Raw genomic sequence first — 25,799 nt, forward strand, 5'->3', positions numbered from 1 at the left:
GCTGGAAGATGCAGGGAGGACCGGAGAGGAAGAACCACTTGCTGCCGGAAGCTGTCTCAGCCGAGGAAAGCCGCCGAAAGTGAATCCCAGAACACGGGCTGCGGGAGATGCCCTCCGCCTCGAAGCGCCGCCAAGAATGCTGCTGGATTGCAGGTGATCTTGAATAAAACGAACACAAGCGTCTCTTCTTGATCAGTAGCGTCTTTTATAGGTGCAGGAGGGTGGGGTCGGTTTTCAGACACGTGTAAACGGAAGAAGCGTTTACACGTGAGGTGCCATCGTATGCTGAGTCAGCTCTTGATGCCTATACCACACCCTAAAGTCTTGCAGCACAGTCAAAGCAATGGGTGCATAGCTGAAGCACAGTGTGCACGGAATCAGGATCGCAACAAGGGCACCAATCAATAAAATAACTTACTACTAAACAATACAAACACCAGTGGCTCACTCATACTAAGAACACAATAAGGGTCACAGATAGGCTACTGTTTAGAGCATACCCTAACATAAACATATAAACACTGAAAAACACCTTCACAACCACAAACTAAATGCCATTCAAAGAAAGGAACAGGCGAGTGAAAGAGTCATTTTTATTTCTTCCTGAAGGGGCCAATACAATTTACCTTTGTTATACAAGGCAGCAGCAAGAAAGACTAAGCTAACATTATCCTGGTTGAGTTTTGTTGTTTATGGATGTCACTAAAATAGTGTTTCTTCTTCATTTTGTCTTTTTCAGTTTTCTGGTCTTTGGTCTAAAGATGCAGGGTTGAGAAGCATGTTTAGGTCTTATTTAAACATTTTATGTACTGTAGAGAATCCGGAAATGTCAAAATTATATTTGATATTTTGGCTATGTTTGATTCATTCACTGAAAGGTAAAATGCCTGGTTTCATAGGATCCTTCCCAACATGTATCATCACATTTACCCACAGAGAATCGGTGAAACCCTTTGATACATCACCTTTTCTAGCAAGTCAGTATTGATAATAGGTGAATTGACAAACACTCCAGGTTTTAAACGTTCAATGCAAGGTGTAGTGACATGTATATGTAAAAAGAGTGCATGTCACCAAGCATCTGAGATAGTGGTGAAAATATGACACCAGATGTTTAGAAAACATGGAACGCAGTGTCACTTGGAATGCTGCTACAAAAAGTTCTTACCAAGTTCAACAAAGATTGGAGTTATATTGTGGGTATTTGCAGTAATTCAGCTATGGATAGGAAAACGTTGTGTGATGACCTGTCAAAATCAATACCTGAGCTGAAGTACTTTCCTGTAAGAGATTCTTGCCACTTGCTAGATGTTATGCTGAAAGAATCTTTACAATCTTCAGAGTTAATGAAGAATGCTATTGACTTTGTAGTCCATGCACTATTTTGTTATGCGCAGCACTAAAACGCAAATATTTCTCTTTTTGTGCTTTGTGTGGCATCAAAGAAAGAGTCATCCCAATTGTGTCATTTAGCCAGTGGTTCTCAGTTTTAGAGGTCTTGAATGCTACATTATCCATGTAGCAACCGTTTAAAGAATTTCTGCTTAGTGATGATAACAGAGGCAAGAAATGTGAGGATTTTTGGACGCATATTGATAGTGATGTGAAAAAAGTACACTCTACTGCAATCTGAGACTTTTAAAGGAAAACGTGACTGCTGTAGTGGACACAATACAAAAACTAGAGTCTGAAAACACCCTTGTCTACCAAGTGTTCAGTGTAATTGGTGGGGCTGTGAAACATCTCCTTGAGAGTAGACTAGGCGACACTTTTAGTGACTTTGGCACTGCAACATGTTCTACGTTAGAATTCTTGCCGCTTGGTAAGCAAAGAAATGTGGAGGAGCAATTCAGGAAATTTTATTTTACAGTGCATGAGAAATGGCTTGCAATGATGCATAGAAATGCCCTTTCACCAACCAAGGAATTTGAAGTCAATGAAGCCTCACTGAGGTACTCTGTACAAATTCTAGATCCCTTCCGTAAAGAGGAATTTTCTACAGACTTTCAAAAGTATTGATTAATTTTTAACTGCTTCAATAACTGAAAGCGTATGCGCCCAGTTCAACGCATATGTTGCAGAACATGTCCCAGAGAATCACAATGTTCAGGCTCACCAGTATTGGCATGGAAAGCTATGCCAGTGACCAGAGTTAGCAAATTGTGTACTGGCTGGTTTAGCCTTGCCTGTCTTAAGTGCTAATGTTGGGAGGGCCTTTTCATACATTAACGTTTGGATGGGAAAGAAAGAGTGAGCAATTGTGCATGACTAAAGACTTACTAAAGAAGTATTGCATGGTATACTACAATAAGTCTTATTTGTAAAAATGTATTTGGACCTCATATGCCCTGTACGTACACAGTCTATACACATGCCCTATTAGTGCAGAAAGCAAGCAATAATAAAATTAAAACATTCCATAAACACCGGAAATAAACGGTTTCTGTTGTTTTTAATGGTGCGAAAATGTGTACCCACTGATAACCACTGTTTTTTATGTATTGAAAACACTGGAAAAAAAACACCAGAATTTGCCAAAAATAGAAACTGAAAACAGAAAAGCCTATGTATTATACAACCCTGTCTTTCTCTCTTGGCACACTTCTACCGCACTCCACCCTGCCTTTCTATCGATACTGAAATCATTTTAGGGGTGGCTTCTGATTGGCTGCTGATGACCTCACCCAATTGTCCAGTATCCCGTGGGCAGGGGAGTGTGGTGGGTGATGACATCATCACCCAAATATCCCATCTGTGTGGGACAGAGTTAGAGTGGACGGAATCTGATAAAATTAATATCGAAACCTTCTTGGCACTCCTGTAAGGGGGCTCCAGTCCCCCTGCCTGCGATTTTACCCTTCCCGCCCCCCACTAACCTCGGCCAGTCGCACCCTCTATCCACACACAATCATAATGTGTGAGTTTTTTTGTTTTTTTACAGCAATGGTTATTTGTTTTAACCCCTTCCATGCTGATGACGAACCCCAGCCGTCATGCACTACGGTGCTCGTGTGCTGAGGACGGCTGGGGTAGGTCACGGCCCGCCCCTGTTGTTTACAGCACACGAGGGGAATCGCGGCCGCATGGAAGGGGTTAAGCAAGTGTTCATTCCATTCTGAATCTCTGTGTACACAGTCAGAGGGGAAATACCCAACAGCGAGTCTGAGGGTCATAGTGCGAGATTCGCGGTATTATGGCTTACGAAGCAGCGTGCTCCGTTTCCAGGCCCTAGTCTGCCCCTCCCTTGAGACCTGACTGGCAGCAGTTCAGAGACCCCCGGGCAATAAAGCTATTTCATTCTGGGGAGAGGGGGCACATTTACCAGTATCCGCATTTCTAAATACATTTTATTGTAAACTCTATTCAAGCGTTTTTAACCATTCCAGAATCCCTAAACGGCCTGTATATTTGAGTGAGAAAGGACGCGACCCTAGGTTTAAGGGTCTAAGAGAACCTACATTTCTATAATCAATACCACCCCTTGAGCTGGGACACTATAGATGAAAGGCAGGGTTAATGGGGCGCTTGCCATGGGTGAACAACCAGACCTGATGCAATCAGGCTCTATATTGATGAACCAAAGAACGACACAGCAAGAAGGAACAAATACAATACTACTACTATAAACCAATGGCACACAACCCAGGTAGATAAAGATTAACACATCTGGTGACACAATCATAGGTGAAAAAGCTGCACAGTGCAGTAGAGCCAGGCATGCAACCTTGTGACACAGTCGGGTAACATGGCGGAGCAACAAACAAAAAAAGGTCATCAGAGCAGTGACAATACAGAGTAACTGAACCAAAGCAACACAACAAGGGGTTGCATTTTCTCTGATGTTGATACAAAGCAACCCAATTTGGCATTCAACTAGATTATGGGTACTCACAAATATTTTCCCGGGGCCGCAAAGGTTGGTCTTTGGTGTGATCGATGCCAGCCAGGTGAGGGGGGTGTAAAGTGGGTGAGGGGGAAGCGAAACATGTATATCTAGTGGCTGAACTCAATTGTGAAACCAATGTGCAATGCAATAGGTCTCACCATTCACACAATTTTAAGCTATTAGTATTGGAAATAACAAAGCCTTTTATTTATGTTTTAAAACCCAAAACATAGATAGAAGGCATTGTAATTTACAATGCCAATAGCTCAAAATCGTGTGAATGCGAGACCTATTGCATTGCAAATGCTTGTTTAATAGGGGCATTCAGTCGTACATAATGTCTTCTTGGTTATATATAAGGTAACAAAAATGTTTATAACACTTTTTTATTATAATTTTTCCAACATGCTGCACAGCAGCCACAATGCTCTACAACAAAGCATGAAGCCACTGGCAAAACTAAAAGCTCTGGCTAAAACACTTATAAGGCCCCAAAGGTGTGACCTATTGGCTAAGGTAATGCTTGTTTTTTAATCTCATTCAGCACCATATCTCATCCCTAGCTGAATACATCCTACACTAAGGAGTCTACATTTTTTTCCCTCTTTAATATTATATTTCGGCAAATTGCTCAGTTCTCACTGATTACAACCTCTCCTCCTTTGAAATCATAACCTGCAACATAACAGTAACTAATGTCATCCAGCCTATTTAACCAACCATTTGCATGAATTCAAATGAATGATCACATGGAATGCCTGTTAATTTAATCAACCACAAAGGAGGACAATTATTGGAAAGTTTTTTCTTACACGAACTGGCAAAATATTAATAACCACCATTTAATTATCCACTAAGCTTGGGTTCCGGAGTAGTGTGCCCCCCAATGTAAAGCGCTTCAACATCTCATCTATAAAAAGGCCATTAGGGATTACCACTCTCTCTGCAAAACACTTCGAGCTAAATATGTCTCCTCTACAATATTCAAGCTCAGAGCTGCTCTAAGAACCTGTTCAAGGTGGTCAAAGAACTATCCGAATCAGATAGTCAGACTATCCTTCTTGCCCTCAATGAAACGCAATGTGAGAATCTTGCCCACTTTTTGGTGAGCAAAGTCAAAAAAATAATTCTGCACTAGCTGGTGACAATCTGTCTAATATCGTACATCTGGCCAACACCACTCCCAATGCAGCCAGTAATAATTGGCGGAGAATTGTAGGAATACTAAATCCAATAACAAACTGGAAGCTTGGTCTCTCCTGGAAACTAGCTCTTTTAATCAGCTCCTGGCTAACTTTAAAGCTGGCTCTCCGTGTGATTTACTCCCTATCTCTGTACTGAAGCAGCTTGAGTCTTGTTCACTTATGCTAATTATGGGACTCCTCAACGCCTCCTTACAGGAGGGAATAGTCCTGCCAGAATGGAAACATGCAATGGTTCTCCCTCTCTATAAGAAGGCCAATGCTGACCCTTCTCAGCCTTCCAACTGATCTCACTGCTTTCGGCCTTTTCTAAAATTCTTGGAAAACATGTAAATTCCCAGTTATCCTCCTTTGTTGAGTCCCAGAACTTGCTACACACGTCTCAATCAGGTTTTAGAGTGGGGTTTTCTACTGAAACGACTTTATTAGGAGTCACTGAAATGCTATGACACCAACTGGACATTGGTGACACGGTGGTCCCTTTTTTTACTTGACCTGACAGCTGCATTCGACACGGTGTCACACACCGTGTTGCTGAAAGTTTTGCAATCCTTGGGTTTTAAGGGCGTAGCGCTCCAATGCTTGACTCTTTTCTTACTAACCATACATTTCAGGTTTTTTCTTCCACGGCCAGCTCTAAACCCCACTTATCCCATATGGAGTGCCCCAGGGCTCTGTACTGAGCCCTCTGTTGTTTAATGTTTACGTTCGCCCACTGGCCGTTGTTGCCGAAGAGGCAGGGCTGTTCATATTCCGCTATTCTAATGATACAAAGATATTCTTTTCCTCTCTGCAGCTAAGGAATCTGAATCATCGACTCTCCCGGCTGGTTAGAGGAAAATCGTGTCTTGGATGCAAGATAATTTACTCAAACTTAATGGAGAAAAAAACGGTAGTTCTGATCTTAGGGAAAAAACAAGATCTTTGGGGTCCTCAGCACTGGCCCTTGGAAATGGGTGTCTTACCCCAGTCTGCTCATCAAGTATGTAAACTAGCATTATCATTGACGATCAGTAATCAATGAAACATCAAGTCACGAAGGTGGCCTCAATCCGTTTCACCATTCTGAAATGGCTAAAGAAAATTCTTTGGATGCTATCCTTGTCTACTCAGAGAACAGTAGTCCAGGCCCTTGTTACATCAAGGCTGGACTACGGCAATGTCCTATATCTGGGTTCGAACAAAGATGTGCTACAAAGATTGCAGGTGGTGCAAAATGTGGCTGCCAGACTGCTCTGCCAGGTTCCCAAGACTGCCTCTATCTCAGTCTTTCTTCCTGACCTTCATTGGCTAAAGGTGAAGAATCGTATTAAATTCAAAGCCTTGAGCTTTATGTTCAAAATCAAAACTGGTTTAGCCCTTCAATATCTGCAATCCTTAGTTAAACCCTATATACCTTCACGCCCCTTCTGCTCCACTACCAAGTTTAAATTTACTGTTCCCAGAATGAGATTGATGCGCATGTGGGGGTCGATCCTTTGCTTACCTAGGACCCTCCATGTGGAACTCTCTTCCCATTTCACTACGAAAAGAAACGGTTTATGGGAATTTTCGTAGATGTCTGAAAACTTGGCTGTTCAACTTGTAACGTCTTTGCTCCTCTTCTCTTTCCTTACCAGGTTGGCACTGGGAAACCCCTTGGGGTCGTGCGCCTTATAAATTCAAATAACAATATAACATCAGGGGTAGTAAGTGCTTTATGCATGCAATTACAATTCAATATGCCTTAAACAACTGCCACCTTGTATCTAGCCAGACACTGTACGGCTGTCATGCTCGGCCTGAGCCCCAGGAAAGTGGGCAGAAGCTAAAAGGGGTTGCCTGACTGCCTGTCACAAAGACACTGTGACAGGTCTACAGGGCCAGATTTGGGACTGGGCCAACTAGGTGTTGACCTAGCTGCCTGCTTTTAATGTTTCTATTGCAGGCTATCAGTGCCTTTTCATTTTCCCTATACATTTTCTGACTCTCCTTGTTTGTCTCTCTTCTTCTCTCTCCTCCTACGACCTCTCATCTCCTTTAAGATCATCTGCAGTAGGAAGGGGAAGACAAGTTCAGGAGTAGTTTAGGTGGCAAGGCACAGGTGTAGTGGACTGGGGTTTTATGGGGCTTCAGGGAATGTTGTATATGTCATTGCATTTGTACATGTCATCGCTATTGCAATGTACTAGGTTGGAATGTAATGTTGTTCTTGGAGTGTGTGTTCCCGTGGATTCGATCCGCTGTTGGTGATCGTGATCAGAGGGAACACACTGCTCCGCACCGTGGCTTAAGAAACCTGTTATCTTAAATAAAGAAGAGTGAGACAACTCTTATTCTACCTACTTCTACGTGGAGTATCTTCTTTTAACATTTGGCGATGATTTGGATTTATTTTGCCAGCTGCAAGTTTCTTGCTGGAACCCGCACCCGTCATCTCGTCGATTCGAAGGCGGAAACATTTGGTTCTACATCTGAACTGGAACCGGATTTTGGACTTAACAATAAAGCTGGTAAGATTTATTTTTCTCAGTTTTATTGAAATCCCAGATCTGGAGGCCGTTGGCAGCTCGAGTGGAGGCTCGCGCTGAGGCTAACGGCTGAAGCAGTGTGCGTGTGACTTGTTACGTCACAGTAGCGTTTTGCGCAAAGGATCCTGGTAGGAGTCCGGGAAAGCGTGCTTACGCCGATCACGTAACGGAGCGGCCATTTTCTTCTGAATGGGACTACGGTTTCCTTGGCAACGTGTTGCGTGCCAAACTTGGATTTCTTCGTGTCTGGATGTCCGAGTTCTTCGCCTCTGGATCTCTGTGATACACACACCTGTTTTGGGCAATTTTTAAATTCAACACGGTGATTCTGACTCTATTTGTTCAATTTTGTGCCGTTTTTATTTTATCCTTTGGTGCTAAGAATTCTATCTGGAACCATTTAAAGCACTCTGTTAATCCTTCAAAGGTATTTAGGGTCAGAATCTTTGAATTTTTGGGGTTAAGTCACTGTCAGGGTTGAATTTGAAATAACATTATTTTATTTATCTACAATTTTTGGGTAATTGAAATATGGCTTGAACCAACAACAAATTACTCAACTTACACAACCTCCTCAATTTTTGGCAAAGCCGGGTAAGCCAAACCTTATTTGGTCTGAGTGGTTTGGACTTTTTGAAAATCATATAGTTGCCATAGATGCAACAGAATATTCTGCTGAAAGGAAATATGCTCTTCTTTTCGGCAGTTTGGGTTTGACTGCTCCGAGTATTTTTCAGAGTTTACCTCCTATTCCTCTTCACCTGGTCAGTGGGATAGACGTTGGAATGTCTATTTGGAGGCTATAGAGAGGCTTAAAAAACAATTTTCTGAAACACCTAACATTATGCTGGAGCGACATAAGTTTTATAAACGAAAACAAAAAGAAGAGGAGAAAGTAGAGGAATATATTTCTGCATTGAGAGTATTAGCCATAAATTGTGAATTTGGTCCAACAGTTGATGATATGATAAGGGACCAATTTGTTTTTAATTGTTCTTCACATAAAATACAGGAAAAGATTTTAAGTTGTAAAAATCCTCCTCTTTCAGAAGTAGTTGACTTGTGGCTCTGGGCATCGAAAGGTCCACTATTTCTACTAAAGCTTTGCAAGCTAGTGCTACTAAAGTTAATGTTGTTTATCAGCAAGAAGATTCCATGGATGAGGGGGTTCTGGCTATAGGCGGAAAGGTCATTGAAAAGAAACCAACTACTCCTTTAATGTCAGTTCAAAGAAAGCCTCAAATTTTTTGCTTCAGATGTGGATCAAAATTTCACATTGGTAACTTTCCTAATTGTCCTGCCTTGAACAAGCGGTGTTCTAGTTGCAAAAGGTTTGCCCACTTCCAAAAGTTCTGTACGGCGCAAAAGAGAGTAGTTCAAATCAGTAATGTGAGCAGCAATTTTAAGTCCTGTTCAGAAGATTTTGACAATTTGCTGCTAACTCTGGATCATAAGGAAGATCTTTTGGAGATAAAGGGTCCTTTTTGCGAAGCATTGATAGATGGAATTCAGACAACAGTGATGGGTGATTCAGGTTCCCCGATAACAATTTTACGTGACTCTTATTTTTATGACAATTGGGGAAAAGAAGTTCACTTAGCTCCTCCTGATATTAATCCAAAGGCGTTTGGAGAAAAGGACATTGACATGTTGGGGTTCTTTTTGTCTAAAGTTGAAATTCTTGGTCGATGTATTATGACAAAAGTGTATGTCGCAATTAAGGGGAAAAATATTGTGGGGTGGAAGGACCTCGCAAAAATGGGCTTGTACTTGGTACAAGGGGATGAGAATCCCATTAAGGTGAGGGATTTGGAGGTCATGAGTGTGGGAAGTTCGGAAATTGACTGTAAGAGCTTACTTGAAGATTTTAAGGAAGTTTTTAAAGATCAAGTAGAGTGCATTAAGAATTTTAGTCATAAAATCAGACTGGTTCCTGACGCTCAGCCGGTCATGCATAAGGTACGTCCTGTACCGTTGAGTGCTAGGGAGGAGTTGAAGAAAATGTTAAATGACCTTTGTGGGAATGTTGTATATGTCATTGCATTTGTACATGTCATCGCTATTGTAATGTTCTAGGTTGGAATGTAATGTTGTTCTTGGAGTGTGTGTTCCCGTGGATTCGATCCGCTGTTGGTGATCGTGATCCGAGGGAACACACTGGTCCGCACCGTGGCTTAAGAAACCTGTTATCTTAAATAAAGAAGAGTGAGACAACTCTTATTCTACCTACTTGTACGTGGAGTATCTTCTTTTAACAACAGGTCTCACATAAATCTCATAACTGCCTGCTTCTCCCCCAGGCTCGCTCCAGAACATCCAGTGCTAAGGATATTCTGACAAGGGTAAAGGTTGCAATTAGAAGAGTACTAAAGTATATTTTACTCTAGAATTAATGAATGAATTATAAACCATACACTCCCCCCCCCCCCCCCCCCCGGAGGTGTCCTGGCGCTATGCAGACATAATGGGCACAATGAAGTCAGGCAGTAGATCATGCTTTTCTCAATCCCACACAAAGCATAGCACAAAAGCTTGTCATTGTAAAGCCTATTAATAGAATGCTTAGAAAAGACAGAAGCATAATTGTTCTGAGGGAATGCGACTAGAATTATTACGGTGTATCTTAAATTTGTAAACTATGCCGTATAACAACTTGTATTTATCTCTGTAAATATGTATTCTTTATCTGTATAACCTTGTAAACATATTACCTGTAATATAATATGTAATCTTATACATAGGCGCAACCAGAGCCAAATTTCGGGGGGGGGGGGTAAGAAACAATTTCGGGGGGGGGGGGGGGGGTAACCTTTAATCAGTAGGCAGAGTGGAGCTGCAGGGCCTCCAACAAGGGTTGAAACAACTGCAAGGCCTAATTAACGTTCGGGTGCGGCTGTGTGTGTGCCCGGGATCTGTCTCATCCCGGGCTGCACACACGACGAGGGGAGGGGGGGCTGTAGTAGCCATAAGTATGGTCACCTACTACATTGTTACTCTAAACCTTCTCATGTAACATTAAAACGCTCTAATGTAAAGTTCTCTGGCAGCTCTGGTAATTTACGCGCTAAATAAAATCGCATAAATAAATAAAACAGCGAGGGTTGGGGTTTGGAAATATTAGCAGGGGGTTCGCCCGGGCAGCTTTTTGGGCAAAGATCTTCACTCCCTCGCATCCGAGCCTTCCCATCTATCCTCCCATTGAGAACAGCAAACGGCCACCTAACCTGGTCGGTCCCAATCAGTACTTGTCCTCCAAACAAGCACAGGTCGCTTCTAACAGAACAACTGTCTATTTTCGGCTCCCTGCTCAGGACAGAAGAGACATACGCCAACTCAAACAGCCAATCCGCACTTCTGAGCGATGTGCGAAGCACTAGGATTGGCTATGCTGCATCCAATGCTCCAATCCTAGGTCACCCTGCATTCGCTGTATCCCGCCCCCTCCTATCCACAGGCAACTGCGTGGGATTGGTTATAAAGCGACCCGGAAGTCTTACATTTACTGTCATATGACATATGTTGACAGATCAACAACCGAAGGTGGATATAGGCTGAATTCATGGAAGGTCCGTGTAAGTAGTGGAAAGCGCCCCATAAGTTTTAGTTTTCCCAGGCTTGAGCGGAAAAAATATTATTTATTTCACATCTTTTCTGTCGTTGGCGAAAACCAACTTTTTTGAAAATTCATAGGGACTATCCCACTTAAAACTCCCTACATTTAAAGTGGAACCTTTTCTCTCTCCTTGCCAGTTTGTGCCCTGCCCTCACCCAGCAGGTATTTGTGAACCAAAATAAGTTCTAGGGTGGTCTGAGGTAGCTATATGACTCCTTTTCATGCTTTATAAGCGGGCTTGGCAATACACACTTTTATCTGCCTTTCTCAAACCATTTTTTCCTGTACATTACATATGCTTAAAGTGGGGTTTGGGTCAGCTCCTTTCATAGGATGGCTTTGTTGTCCATCTCAGCTCATGATTCAATGGATTTCTTCCCTATACCTGTGTTTTTCCTGCCCAGGAGCATTTCAGTCTTGGTGTTCAGAGTTGTAGTCTTTTACTGCTGAATAGAGAAGATTCATTTTTTTAGGTCTGACCTGACAGTGCAGCTGTCGCAAGATATAATATGATCAACCCAGTCAGGGCTCAAGTCGGGGTACCACGCAGGTGGACGGCGTCCCCCACTTATTTTACCAGGAGCTTGATAACTGGAGCAAATGGAGCCACACATTCACTCTTTGGCCTCTCTGGGGCGAGTTCGGAGCTCATTCAGAATGTTGCTCACTCGCTGGCTTCTCTGATGCAATCGCATCTAAGGGGTCAGCGAGGATAGGTAATGAGTCTGATGGTGCAAGCCACCTATCGTTACGTCACTTCCTGTCATGATGTCAGCGTCCCCACTCCTTTTTTTAGGACTGAATCCAGTGCTTAATTTGAGCCAGTGGTTTCTGGGACTCGGCACGGGCACTTAATTGTCAGCACACGCTTATGACAGTCTGCCACAAGGTGGCGCTGCCTTGCTTATTTAGAGATGACTACAACAACAATTTATTATTAACTCAATATACATTACAATTGAATATTGCCTGCCACCTAAACCATTCTTATAGCTGTGGGGGCCTGAAATAGTCCGAACTGCCACACTTGTAGTAGTGTTAATGTTAGTACTTGTGTTGTCACTAACATTGGTGGCGCTGGCAGGCGCAATGTGTGGTACAAGGTGCAGTGGCGGCCTGACAATAGCCGTGGCATTTATTTTTTTTGCAAATTAAGCACTGGATCAACCTTAAAAGAAAAAAGCTTTCATGCGTAATACCCAAGAGAGGGATTTTGTCCCGCCCACATGTTGGTAGTCAGGAGTGCTGTTTTGATGGGGAAGAAGTTGTATACTTTTACCGAAAAAAATGCTTCCCCTCCACGCAGCTTTGATTATTTTGTTTGTTTATCCAGCAGCATGAGCTAGCAGCAATATGGCTGCACAAGCATGAACTTTAGTGGGCACACAGATAGCATTGAAATGATGTTCAAATATCTAGATAGATTATTTACAGTGATTTTTTTTCTGTGGCAGCAGCACAGATGGGGGGAGGGCAGTCATAAGGAATGTATTTCAGTCCCAGTACCATCCCCTTCCAAATGTAACTTTAGACTTCAGAGCGCAGTTTTGTTTTGGAGAGCTCAATGGAATGTGCCGGGTCACACTAGTTTGCGTGGGCTTTTAGGTCTGGCTTGACTGCAACTGTCTTTGACCTTAGTTGTCCAACAAAAAAACTTTCAGAGTACTATTGAGGGAGGGGCGTGGGCTCCACCCACATGTTGGTTCCCCAAAGTACAGTGTTTGATTGGGCTGAATTTGAGTGCTTCCACTGAAAAGACTGCCTGAGTTTTTGCTGTGTGGCAAAGCTTATACTCAATACATCAGAACTGAGAGGGTTATGGTGGGCAAGCTAATGTCAAGGTTATAGACTTGATCTGTTTACTATGAAATGTTTTCAGAGTTACTAGGTCTAATATATTGATTGAGAAAAGCTTACATGAAGGCCAATAGGCATTTAAGTTTTGAATATTATCACTATATCTTAAAGTCTACAGTTGGGTATTTGTGTGCCCGGTGGTTCCCTTGTGGAAAAACATATGCCTAAAACTGGAGGACTGATTTGGTTGGGGTGACAAGTTGCAGGCCTGACTGGTGCACTAGGAAACACTATATCTGATGCCATAGTTCTGGTCTGCTTTATGAAATGTTATGACAAAGGCAGTGGATCTAGCTTATTTATTGTGAAAAGGATTTGACCAGTAAGCCTTCAACAGTTGGTTGCTATCACATTATGTTACAGGCTTTAGTAAACCTTTAACAGTTGGTTGCTATCACACTATGTTACAGGCTTTAGACAGGTATTTTATTACATGTAATCTTCATTGTTTGGTGTGGTAGGAAGGGGTTTTAGCACTGGCCAGCCACTCTGTCAATGCCTTCCCGTTTTCATTATGATGATTCTTGTTAGAACCTGGTGAAAGTGGTTGTATACTCATCATCAAATACTTTATTTGGCTCAACTGACCCATAGAAGTCAGAGCATATAAAAGAAAACCACATACAGTATTAAACTTCATAAAATTGAGAGAGACATTTGTTAAAAGCAATAAAAACGGTAATAAAAGACTTTTGTGCAATAAGAAAATCTTTCAATAATAAGATCGTACCTTTATAGCACCTAATATGCAATTTAAAACAGCAGGTATAACGGTTTCATTTCCCGAGCAGTGCAAATAAGCAAAGGCCGCGGCATGAGATCGGGTTTTTAATGCTCGTAGTATAAGTCGAAGACACCGCCCTCATTGTGCAGTGTAAAATGTGAAAAAAGTGCTTTGTTCTGCTGGAAATTCACAATGACAGCAAGGAAGAATCGAAAAGCACTTGCCTTTTACTGGGAAAGCTAGCAGAAAGTGTATAGTTTGGAGACAAAACCTTGTCAGAAGGAACTTGTGCCTCTCATTTAAATGACCTGTAAGTAGAGTGTGGAGCATGCAGGAAAATCCTAAGGGTGTTTTCTAACCTTCCCACTCTAGTCTCTGCCCATGGCTTTTGTACTTTTTAATTACAGAGTGCTTTAGTTTGAGTTAGGGGAATAGTCAACAACTATCCGGGTAAAGATAAAATGTTGGGCCACCAAGACTTTCAAAACTCATTTCAATGTACTTAAGCCACAGAATATCCAGACAGTTGTGCAGCTTCAGGCAATCCTGTAAGATTGTGAATAGATGGGCTTCTGGGTTTTTCCAGATTCTGTGCCATCACAAAAGTGGTTGTAGCTCAATATGATCTTCCATATAATCAAGCCTAACCTCTTCATGGCAAAAGGCTGTCGGGTAGAATGTGTAACTGCAAGGAGTGTTCTTATAAACGTATTCTCCACAATTTGAAGGTAATTGCCACTAATATACCCCCATGCCTGCGCAAAATGTGGGAACAGACACGCATTTACTTTTAAAAATACAAAGCATTTCTCTAGATGGTTGTGCCACAGTCTTTTGAAGAATCTAAAAACTGGATCAACTGCTCTTTGGAATTGCATGGCTCTTACGTTCAAGAGAAATTTCCTGTTAAAATCTACATCAATCGGAACGGCGTCGTCTGCATAAAGGAGCACAGGAATTTCTCTCTTGTTGATCTGTGACAGGTCCTTCCCAGTCGTTATCAGGTGCTCACCCAGAGAATTAATATAAATCAGAAAGAGAAAAGGTGCCTCAGACACATCCCTGTTCAACCCCAGTAATTGATGGAAAGTTCTCAGATAAATCTCCGTTCCTACTATACCGTACTCTGGCATGTTCATGTAGCCTACTGAGTAGGGAGATTATTGTGCTGTCAATGCGTAATTGGAGCATTATGGAACACAACTTTAGCCGGTCTACCATCTCAAAGGCACATGTTGGGTCCAAAAATGTAAGATAGACACATCCTTTTTTGGCTTTAGTATACTTCTGGACGATCAGGGACATTTTTAAAGATAGTTCAATAGAGACCTGGCCTGGACGAAAACAAAACTGTATGTCTGAGAGCCCATGTGACTCTGTAGCCCTTCTTTCCAATTTGGCCAGTAGTACCCTTCCTAGGGTCTTAACTGTGCTATCTAGAAGGGATATCGGGCGATTAGAGTGAAAATGACTCTTATCTCCTGTTTTGAAAATAGGGACGATTATATTAACAAGGGGGCCTGTTATTGCGCTTTTTCTAACACGTGTAATTAAGGTTGCCCAGAACTGTGGGAGAGATTTAAAGAGGTCTGAAGGGATTCTGTCAGGGTCTTTGGCTTTCCCAGGTGGACTGTTCTCTATAGCTAAGATTACATCCAGCACTTTTATTGAGCTGCTTATTTCCAGGGTGGCAGTTGGATCACAGTTCATTATTGTGTTAGGGCCTGCATTCAGAGTCTGCTCTTTTGGTCCAAAGACTTTAGAGAAATGGGCCACAAAGTCTTTGCTTGGGATAACACAATCCATTGTTTGGATGGTCTCGCCCAGGGGGTTCATGGAGTTTACTGTCTGCCAAAAAGCTCAGGAGTCTTTGATTTCACTCACCATCCTAAGATCTTCCCAAGCTTTTTTCCTTTATAAATATATTTTTGGAGTTTTTTCTTTGTAAATTCTCATAGCCTGGATTACTCCTGGCTGGTCTCATGGTCCTTCACGTAGCTCAAGCTTTAAGAGTCTATGGGTTTTAGAACAGGTTCCATCAACCCCATTGAATTGTGACTGGATTTTGCTACACCCTTAGTTAATCTATCTGCCATATAATTATTCAGCATGGTGTATGCAGTTATTACTGCTGTCAGGTTTGCTGTTTTTTGGAGGACCATGTCTATTTCTGCTTGATTGTCCATAAGAAGATCTCTATGGGATGGCACCTTATCAGTTTCTCCCATTTATAAGATAGTCCTTTATTCCTGCTATACTCTATCTGGGGTTGAGGGATTTTCAATGTGACCTCATCTAGGGGTATCTTAAGCTCCAATATGAGCAGGTTGTGGTCACTTACACACAATGCCACAACTTTATATGGCATAAGCAATGATGTCTGAAATGAAAACGTAATGTATTGTGGAACCTGAACCAGGACCTATAAATGTCGGGAGCTTTGGCACACTCTGCGTGCATTACTCTGATGCAAAAATTAAATTGTTTGCAAGGATCACTCTGTTTAGTGAGTCACCATAAGGCTTGTGTTTAAAATGTGTGAGGGGCTGATTAAATGAATCATTGATTCCACATATTGGATATTCTCCAAAGATGCACATTTCAATGTTAAAATCACCTACTCAAATAATTGATACATCCTTTATGTGATCACTTAAGATCTTATGCAGGGCATCCTCTATACTACCCATAAGGATATGGTAGAATGGTGTGATAACCTTCTCGGATACTGTGCAACCAACCAAAAAAACAGATATGAAAGTAACTAGGCCCCCTTTAGCTCGGCCTGACTTTGAGGGGGTGGCTGTGACGTGGTAGGTGACAAACCCATTTATATGAGTCAGGTCCAATAACTGTCTTTTGACAAACTATTTGGTTATGGTCAACTACATTAAGCCAGTTTGAAGCCTCCAATTCGGTGTGCAGGCCAGCCTCGTTCCACAAGATTTAACTCAGAGACTTCGCCCCGTAGGACGGTCATTAATGCCCCATTGGTTACATACTGCTGTCCTAAGGCATTTAGGTGGCGCTGTGGTTGGAGCTACCCCGTGAGGTAGTCAGTCCAATTGTTCTAGTAGGAACGTTTTCCAGCACAGTAATGTAAGGAGTGCACCCTGGTGGGATCTGGGCAGATATTGTTTGATTCACTTCTGCGTTACTCAGTTATGTCTATTGTTTTGCAAGCTGCATTTTTCTACATATGTGTAATTTTATAACTGTGTGCATGATTATTACAAATTTATGTGCCCCTGAATAGGACTGTGTTGGGGAAAGTATAAAGCCAAAGGTAAACTGTATAGGCTTCATTGGGAAAAGTCATGCCAGATTTCATAGTTTGATTTGTTTATTATGAAACATCATAACAAATCAAGGAAGCCTGACATACTCAATGTGAAAAGCATGTGTTAAAGACAATAGGATTTTTGTTTTTTTTGCAGTATTATATAGCACAAACTCGACCCTAGGTATTGAAGCGGTTTACATGAGCACCAGTTATATTACACACCAAACATTAGAAGAGCCAATAGGTCTCCCTTTTGCGAGAGGTTCTATTTTAATTTTTTCTATTCTGCAGTAGTTGTGTGGATAGTAAGTGTAGATTGTTTGTGTTCACAAAATAGTTTTGAATGTTTTGCTGATTAAGTGAGGTACATTGGATGTTTTGTCTGCCTCAGTAGGCCTATTGGCTTTGCAAATGTGTTTAGTGCAAGCCTGGGCAGCGCATGCGCTGCTCTGTGAGGCAAGTTGTATTCAGGTAGGGACTAGAAGCTCCGCCCGCTCTCCGCCGCCCATATTCTTTATTGGCTTGTGTCATTGTCCACTGTAAACTGTGGTTGTTCATTGGTCAAAAGGCTTAGTAGTCCCTCCTTAGTACTGCCTTGTCTCATTTTGTAACCTCAGATGGCGACACCCTGTTATGTGTGTTGTGACCTCTGGTCACCCCACACGCCGCACGGCTCCCCCCTGCTGCCGCTGCTGGATCTGAAGCTCGCCGCTGTGCCCCTGTGCCCCTGGTGACCTAGCTGTACTTCCTTGGCATCTTTCCTTCTGTTTTCTGTTATTGTGTTGGCATTCCCTTGCGCCCTTGCCCTCTGTGCCCCTCCGCTCCCCCACTCCTCGCTTCCCACCGCTGCTCCCCTGCGGCCCGCCCCCTTTTTTCTTCGGTGTCCCTTCCCCTCGCCCATTGGCCGCCCTGCTCCCAGCTGCTCCTCCCTCCTACTTCGCCTGTTATGGAGGACGCCGCGCGGAAGCGCGCCGAAGGCGTGCCAAAGGCAAGTCCGTCTGCGCCTGTCCGTGCCTGGACCGCGCCCAGCGCCAGAACCCCTGGACCCTGCAACCGCCACAAGACTAGACTGCACTACGACTCCAGCACCCTCCAAGCACTCAACACCGGACGCAACCACTCCTGCTACCGGGCTACCCCGAAAGAAAACCCAAGGGCATTTCACCTGCCGGAACTGCAGCTTCACCAGCATCCGGCCCGCGAAACCATCAACCAGAGAATCCAACCACCTCCGCTGCATCCTCCTCAACACCCGCTTCGCCGGCAAGCACACCATCGAACTCTGGGACCTCATAGACTCAACCACCCGGATGTCGCCTTCCTGACAGAGACCTGGCTGAACGCCACCTCGGCACCAGACATCCCCATAGCCATCCCAGAAGGTTACAAGATCTCCTGCAGGGACCGCACCAATGGAGCGGGAGGAGGAATCGCCATCCTCCACAAAGACACCCTCACAGTCTCGACCAACACCGAAGACACCCTCACCACCACGAACACATGCACTTCCAAATCCACACCGACCCCAACACGACCCTCAGAGGAACACTCGTCTACAGACCACCCGGACCCCGACCACAGTTCAGTGACACCATCGCCGACCTCATCAGCACCCACGCCTCCACGGACTACATCCTCCTCGGGGACCTGAACCTCCACCTCGAACAACAACGACGTCCACTCCACAGCCCTAATCAACAACCTCGCCAACTTCCGACTCAAACAGCTTGTGACGACACCCACCCACGCCGCCGGACACACACTGGACCCCATCTTCTCCGCAAGTCCCCACGTCTCCTTCAGCCACACCCCTGAACCCCACTGGACCGACCACAGATGCGTCCACTTCACCATCAGGAAACCCACCACGCCCCACCATGCCCAACAGTTGCTGCGCCGCTGCTGGGGCAAAGTCACCAAGACCAACTGACCACCACCTTCGCCCTGAGACCACCGGCCGACTCCACCGACCCCAACACCGCCGCCACCAACCTGAAACAGTGGATCAACAACTGCGCCGACACCCTCGCCCCAACCAAGACCTCAGCAACCAATCACACCAACAAAAAAGCTGCGTGGTTCACCGAAGACCTCCGGACCTCCAAGCACACCTGTCGGAAGCTGGAGAAGAAATGGCTCCGTGACCGTGCACCAGACAGCTACACAGCCCACAAGAATTACACCCGCAAACACCACCAACTCATCAGGACCGCCAAGAGGACCGCCTTCAAAGATCGCCCAGACAACAACGCACACAACTCCAAAGAGCTCTTCAGCATCGTGGAAGAACTCTCCAACCCTAGCTCCAACACCAACGACATCCCACCATCTCAGGACCTGTGCGATTCACTGGCCACCTTATTTCACCGCAAGATCGCAGACATCCACGACAGCTTCAACTCCGACACCCCCACATCCACCGCAGAGACAACCAGTCCTGCGACCTCCACCCGCACCAGCCGCCTGACCACCTGGACCAACGTCAGCGACGAAGACACCATCGAGACCATGAACTCCATACACTCCGGATCCCCATCTGACCCATGACCTCACCACGTCTTCAACAAAGCCAGCGCAATCATCGCACCCCATCTCTGGAAAACAATCAACTCCTCCTTCGAGACAGCAACCTTCCCGGAGAGCTGGAAGCATGCCGAGATCAACGCCCTACTGAAGAAACCGAAGGCGGACCCCAACGACCTCAAGAACCTCTGGCCTATCTCCCTGCTCCCCTTCCCGGCGAAAGTCACGGAGAAGATTGTCAACAGACAACTGTCCCGCTATCTCAAAGACAACTACATCCTGGACCCATCTCAGTCAGGCTTCCGCAGCAACCACAGCACTGAGACCGCCCTCATCGCCGCCACCGACTACATCAGGATCCTGATGGACAAAGGAGAAACAGCCGACCTTCATCCTTCTAGACCTATCAGCAGCTTTCGACATGGTCTGCCACCGCACCCTAACAGCTCGCCTCCATTACGTCGGAATCCAAGAGAAGGCCCTGGCCTGGACCACATCCTTCCTTACCGGCAGAACCCAGAGCGTCCGCCTCCCACCCTTTTGCTCCAAGACCACTGAGATCATCTGCGGCGTCCCACAGGGATCCTTCCTCAGCCCGCGCTGTTCAACATCTACATGGCACCACTCGTGACAACATAGCCTCAACATCATCTCCTACGCCGACGACACCCAACTGATCATATCCCTCACTGGAGACCCCCACACAGCCAAAGCCAACCTCCAGAGAGAAATGAAGGCCGTTGCCGAATGGATGAAGCACAGCAGATTGAAGCTGAACTCAGACAAGACGGAAGTCCTCATCCTCGGCTCCACCCCCTCAGCCTGGGACGTCTCCTGGTGGCCATCATCTCTAGGAACAGCCCCAGAACCCACCGACCACGCACGCAACCTGGGGATCGTCCTAGACTCCGCCCTCTCCATGACCAAGCAAGTCGACGCAGTTTCCGCATCCTGCTTCAACACCCTCCGAATGCTCCGCAGAATCTTCAAATGGAGCCCCCCGACACTAGAAGGACCGTCACCCACGCCCTCGTCACCAGCAGACTGGACTACGGGAACGCCCTCTACGCTGGAACAACAACCAAGCTCCTGAAGCGGCTACAACGCATCCAGAACGCCGCGGCACGACTCATCCTCAACATCCCACGACGCAACCACATCACACCCCACCTGAGAGACCTGCACTGGCTCCCCGTCAACAAGAGGATCACCTTCAAACTCCTCATCCACGCACACAAGGCCCTCCACAACGCCGGACCAGCATACCTCAACCACCGACTCAACTTCCACACCCCCACCCGCAACCTCCGCTCTGCCAACCTCACCCTCGCCACAGTACCTCGCACCTGAAAATCCACCGGCGGCAGATCCTTCTCCTACCTCGCCGCCAAGACCTGGAACACTCTCCTTACCCACCTGCGACAGACCCAGGACCTGCCGGCCTTCAGGAGACTCCTCAAGACCTGGCTCTTCGATCAGTAGCACCCCTCCCCACCCCCTCTCAGCGCCTTGAGACCCCCACGGGTATGTAGCGAGCTTTACAAATGATATTGTTTGTTTGTATCTCGGTAGGCTTTAATTACAGCCTCCGAGCACTATTTTCTCAAATAGCTTTGTCCTGCCTTCTGTTGCAGGCAGGACACTTTCTCTCCTAACGCTTTTTAAAATTTTAATAGCACAAAAGCATTTGAAATGCAATAGGTCAAAGCTATTGGCATTGTAAATGACAGTGCCTTTTTTATTTATCTGTTTTAAAAACAACACATAAATAAAAGGCATTGTCATTTACAATGCCAATAGCTAAAACTCTCATAAATGCGGGTGCCATTGCATTGCAAATGCTTGTTTATCGATGTTAGCCAGCTGAAACATTAATGTCTGCACTACCTCAATGGCATTGGAAACCATCTCTGCAGATTACATAAACTCCCTTTGGCATGTGTTCAGAAAGCTATAGTACATTCTTTTGTTAAGTCATTTTATCAAAACACACTGAGGCTTTGTTCTTTCAGTAGTAGGGGTCTTATTTTAGCCTCCTTTCAGTACACAACTTATTTTTATAAGATAACTAATTGAAAGGCAGTGGAGCTCTGTATATTGTCAAGGCAGAGGCATCACAACATAAATTAGAAGTGGTAGCTGGTTTGTGGAGTATTGCTGATGCGGTTTGACGTAAAAGCATGAATCAGTATCTGTAAATCAATCACCTCTTGCAGCATCGTCCCTGTACAACTCATCTGCGAACTTGAGTCACCTGACGCAGCGCGAAGACGATGATGTAGGCTGCTCGCACAGCTGCTTTCTTTGCTCCTGAACTTTTGAAACACGTGGGTTAGCCACAAGACACTGTACTGACGGTTCCTTTTTTTATAAAATACATAGCTATAACTTTTAGGGTTTGCATATATATAGTTGCAATAATTATTGTTAATGTTTTGGGCCTTTGTGTGATGATTGGCAGTCTCACATGTGCATGTAGCTTTCCATTGAGAGCAGTTGTAACAATGGGGTCCGGGAAGCTAAAGAAGGACTCGGAGAGGAGGAGACAAAAAGAGCGGCCAACGATGGAGGGGCAAAGCAGCGATGAGGGAGGGTGGATGGAACAGGCGCCCTCAGAAAACAGCAAATGTAACGAGATAAGGACAAGATTTATAGGGCTGTTCCCAGAAACTGTGCTAGGAGCATCAACACTACAAAGAAACAAAAGAAAACCTTCCCATAACACGGGTTAGAAGAAATAAAACAAATAATGCGTCTACATAAACTGAAATAGACAAAAGTAAACTGTTAGTTTTATAAACTACATAGTTATAACATTTTGGGTTTGCATATATGGTTGCGATATTTATTTTTAATACATTTTGTCTCTGTGTGATTATTGGCGGTCTCAAGTTTGGGTGTAGCACTCCATTGGAAACAGTTGTAACGAGGGGCCGGGAAGCAAAAGTGGGAATCAGAGGGAAGGAAACTGAAAGAGCGGCTGATGACGGAGGTGGCAAACAGCGCTGAGGGAGGAATGGGTGGATGGAACAGGCACTCTCGGAAAACAGCAAATGTGACAAGATGAGGACAAGATTTTCAGGGCTGCTTACAGAAACGGATGTAGGAGCAACAACACTACAAAGAAAGAAAAGGGAACCTTCCCAAAACACGGGCTGAAAGAAATGAAAAAATAGTGCGCATACACGAACTGCAATAGACAAAAGTGAAAAGATACAAGTAATAGGCCATTGCTACATGGGAGGGGGCAAGCCACAAGAAGGAGGGACAGACAACACAGATTGACCACACAGAAGAAAGCTTTTTGGAAAGACGCATGAAGAAACAAATCAAAAGCAATGGGCGGAGAGTCAGCCCCCAAAGTGGATATAGCATGTCTCTAAGAGACCGCGCATGCGGTGCTTGGGCGAGACCTAAAACACATTGTTTTGTTTGTTTTTTAGGTACAGGAAGATTAACCGATTTGCCCAGAGTTACAGGATGCTCAGCCAACACTGAGTCTCAAACCTGGTTCTTCCGTTCTAAAGTCGACCGCTCTGAACGTTGCGCCAAATCTTCTTTTAGGGATGGATTGTCATCACACTGTGGTAAAGCACGTATGCAGACAATTTGTTAAATGGAATCTCACAGATTACCGTAGTAGGCAAGGATTTGGTGTTGGTGAACTGCCTGCACAAACTGTGGAGATGCAAGCAATGCACTACAATAATCCTTGTTTGGCTCTCTTAGGAGATGTGATATTTTGATTTGCCAACTGTAATTTTGTATACATTTGCAATTTTATGACTGTATACCTGATGGCTGCCAAGTGACAAAGTGCCTTGTAGAAAGCTTACGCTCAGTATATTAGGTTTGATTTGATTATAGTGACAATCCAATGATAAAGGCTCTTGGCCTGATTGTTTATTATGAAATTTTACAATGAAGGCAGTAGGCCTGAAATATTGCTTGCGAAAAGCATATGGTAATGTCAGTTGGCGTTTAAGGTTGAATTATCATTACTCTGAATTAAAATCCATAGATAATTGTGTTTTTTACATGCAATCTCATAGATTACCTCAGTAGACAAAGGTTTTGGTGTTAGTTACACTCTCTGAAAAACCATGTATATTGAAGATTTGCAATGTGAGATTCCTTGTTAAGCCCTGTTAGGAGAGATAGTATTTTGTTTTGCCAGTTGTAATTTTGTATACATTTGCAATTTTATGACTGTATACCAGATGGCTGCCGAATGACAAAGTTTATGCTTAGTACATTAGGATGTGCTGGTTCTGTTGAAAAGCCATTGATAACAGCTATAGGCTTGATTGCTGTACAGGAAAATGTTATGCCAGATTCCATAGGTCTGGCCTGTTTATTATGAAAACAAATGACAAAGGCAGTGAGCCTGGTTCATTTATAGTACAAAGCATATATTTAAGCATGTAGCCTCTAATAGTGGATTGTTACCACATTATTTTACAAGCTGAAGAAAGGGATATGGTTACATGTGATCTGACGAGTTATCATAGTAGGCAAGGGTTTTGATGTTGGTCCAGTGCTTCATTTGAGCCGGTGCTTTCCGGTGCTCAGCACTGGCACTTAATTGGTTTCCGGTGCTTAGCACAGGCACCTAATTGTCAACAGCATATTTAGAACAGTCTACCACATGGTGGCGCTGCTCATCTAATTTAGAGATGAGCAGGACAACATTTGTTTAGGAATACGATATACATTACATAGTGCCAATACCTGCCTTCCCCGCAATTCCTTTCGCTTTCGGGACCTGGAATAATCTGAAATATCGCATTTACATGCGAGAGAGATGGTTAGTAGTTGTTTTGGCATCCATGAAAAGGGCGATGGGTGGTGCAAGATGCAGTGGCCTCTTGGTCAGAGTCATGGCACTTAATATTTCACTAATTAAGCACTGTATTGGTCACCTTATCAGACAAACCCTGGGAGTAGATTTGTACTGTGATGATTCTTGTTGGGCCCCTACTGAGAGGGCCTGTAAATTGTTTTGCCAAATGTCATTTGTACGTATTTTCAATTTTATAAATGTATACCTGATGGTTGTCGGCTCTTGAACCCTTTATTAGGCGCGTGTTGTCAAGGCAGTTGTAAAGGCTCGAGGCCTTATCGATTCACGGGGAAAAGCTATGTCAGATTCCTCCGATGTGATCTGTTTATAATGAAAATGTATTACAAAGTTTGTAGGTCTCATTTACTTATTGTGGAAAACTTCTGTTAAAGGCAATAACGTTTTAAGGGTGGATTGTTCTTACACCGTGCTTAAGTTTATAGGCATGTATTTTGTTACATGAAATCTTGCAGATTACCACAGTACGCAATGGTTTTGGGGTTCATGACCCACCTGAACAAACCATGGGGTAGACCAGTGTTTCCCAAACTGTGGTCCGCGGACCCCCAGCGGTCCGTGACACATTCCCAGGGGGTCCATAGGCAACAGTTTTAAAAGCACAGAAATGTTTCTTGTATAATTAGCAGCTTTCAGCAACAATAAAAGTGTCAAGAGAATGCCAGTGATTAATGTACCTGCTGGAGAGTGAAGAGAGTTTTGTTCAGTGGCAGCTTTGATTTAACTAATGTAGCACAGAGGGTTAATGTGCCTACTGCAAAGGAGTGTAACATGCATCTTAAAAAGCAGCATTTTATGTGCCTAGGTTCGTGGTTACTGCTTTTGTCACAGAGATTCTTTTGTTACTGTGCACTTTATAAGTGACAATTGTAATCTAGCAGAGGGACCTATAAACTGTCATCAAAGAGCTGCTTGCAAACTGCATGGTACCAGTTAGGAACTTATATTTTGCCCCAGTTATTAATTATCGTGATGCTGCTAAAAAGATATATTTGGGTGGAAATACATTTTTAATGTTAAAGTCAATGCTAGCCACTGTGTTATGTTCCGAATCCTGAGTTTGTGCTTTTCCAGACCAAGCACTCTTTAAACATTTTATATACACACTGATTTACATGTATGATTCAATGTCTCTATATGTGTGTTATGTAAAGTGCTCTGACATCCTACAATGGTATGAGAGATGCTATAAAACAAATGAAATACATGTGACAGAGGGGCTGTTACTTCAATATAAAATACTAAGGGCCAGATGTACGATCTGTTTTTATATGCGCGAACGGGTTCGCGAACCCATTTGTGCATGCAAAAACCTATTGGGCCATGTACGTAGCCCATTT

At 44.0% G+C, this 25,799-nt stretch overlaps 1 protein-coding gene across 2 annotated transcripts in view; it reads left to right on the forward strand.

Annotated features, from left to right (window-relative positions):
* Positions 1-11,067: 11,067 nt before the first annotated feature.
* The window catches only part of FLCN (folliculin), a 232,767-nt gene continuing 218,035 nt past the window's right edge, over positions 11,068-25,799 (forward strand). Inside the window, exon 1 of one of the 2 annotated variants that reach the window (XM_086940860.1) lies at positions 11,068-11,164. The gene's annotated coding sequence lies outside the window, so the exon portion shown is untranslated. Of the gene's footprint in view, positions 11,171-25,799 lie in introns of both variants that reach the window. The other variant, XM_086940859.1, reaches the window with a different exon arrangement.

Source organism: Lissotriton vulgaris, chromosome 10 (genome assembly GCF_964263255.1).
Source record: "Lissotriton vulgaris chromosome 10, aLisVul1.2, whole genome shotgun sequence".
NCBI lineage: Eukaryota > Metazoa > Chordata > Amphibia > Caudata > Salamandridae > Lissotriton > Lissotriton vulgaris.